We start from the raw sequence: 1,303 nt of genomic DNA, 5'->3' as shown, positions 1-1,303 counted from the left end.
ATATATAACATAATTTTAGCCCCTAACTGCATTTTGTGACGCATACTTTGTCTTGGACTTAGAGTTCAGCCCCTGTTGAAACAGTAACGGATGGGGGGATAGGAGAAGATAAATCTGGCAACCAGAGTGTCGGCCATCTTTGATTGTGCGACAGGCCGCGGCTCGAGCGGGGCCTCACTCAACCAGAAAAACCGTGTGGCACGAGATAACGGAGCCACGGGACGACCGACTCCCGCAGCAGCGAGGGCMGAACAGACGAGGACCGAGTTCCGGAGTCAGGTAGCGGAGCGGACACAAAGCGCAACGGAACCGCGGATCTGGACCGCGGTTTGCTGGCAGCCAGCGAGCAGCGCTATCCGTCGTTAGCCCAAGCGGGTTAGCGGGTTAGCCAGCTTTTGTAATCCGCCGGCCAGACAAACAGTCCTCCACTTTAGTCCAGGCCAAAAGCGGAATTTAGTTCAAGCCGTACGACTCTACAAAGGACCCGGGAGGGACCGGCGCTGGCAGGTGGGTCTGTTTTCCGCTGCTAGCTTCTGCGGGTTTTTGTCCGGAGGAGTTGCACATTTGTCGCTAGCTGGATAGCATTGTGTCCGGAGTGGATGCGATGGCGACTCGTGCGAAACGAAACTACGTTAAGTGAATGCAAAGCTTGCTCTGTGCGTCTCAGCACAACACAACTGAAGCTGTGTAATGGACAGGRACGTAACAACTGTGGCTTTTTATGAAGTGGTCTTTGTTGAAACTGGGTCTGGTTGAGCTCCGGGCAGACCGGGCCTCCGGTCCTCTGCCGGTGAGCCTCCACACAGAGCCTGTCAGATGCTGGGTTCATGGAGGCTGGATGGCCTGCAGACTCACCRCAGGCAGTGATTTGTTGTGTTAATGTGCTCTTTAACTGGTTTTCTCTGGTTGTGTTGAGTGAAACCAGCTAACCTGCAGTTCAGTGGCTCCACATGTGATTCATATACAACTGGTTAATGTATATGGTTAATGGTTGGTTAATGGTTAATGTGTGTGAACCATTAGCAAGTTGTTGACTCCCTTTTTTCTGCGTGGGCTCCGTCTGCAGGAGGCTGCTCACTAATTGATTGGATCAGTACTTATTGATCGACCTGTCAGAACTGATCAGATGTCTTCTGTGGAGCATTGATCCAGAGTCATGATTTATTATTTCCTCTTTCCTTGCCAGGGGTGTCACTAGGTTTTAAGAACAAGGGGGGCTTAGCCCCCAGGAGACACAGAATTTTTCTATATTATATATTTGTAGTGTGTGTGTGTGTATGTATGTATGTATGTATGTATGTAT

General features: G+C 50.5%; 1 protein-coding gene across 1 annotated transcript in view; it reads left to right on the top strand.

Annotated features, from left to right (window-relative positions):
• Positions 1-138: 138 nt before the first annotated feature.
• The window catches only part of prrc2c (proline-rich coiled-coil 2C), a gene marked incomplete in the record, with an annotated part of 90,325 nt that continues 89,160 nt past the window's right edge, over positions 139-1,303 (top strand). The window contains 1 exon segment of the mRNA XM_014026140.1: positions 139-507.

Source organism: Austrofundulus limnaeus, unplaced genomic scaffold (assembly GCF_001266775.1).
Source record: "Austrofundulus limnaeus strain Quisiro unplaced genomic scaffold, Austrofundulus_limnaeus-1.0 Scaffold529, whole genome shotgun sequence".
Taxonomy (NCBI): Eukaryota; Metazoa; Chordata; class Actinopteri; order Cyprinodontiformes; family Rivulidae; genus Austrofundulus; species Austrofundulus limnaeus.
The sequence above is the reverse complement of the archived record's forward strand: the minus strand, read 5'-3'. Positions and strand labels throughout refer to the sequence as shown.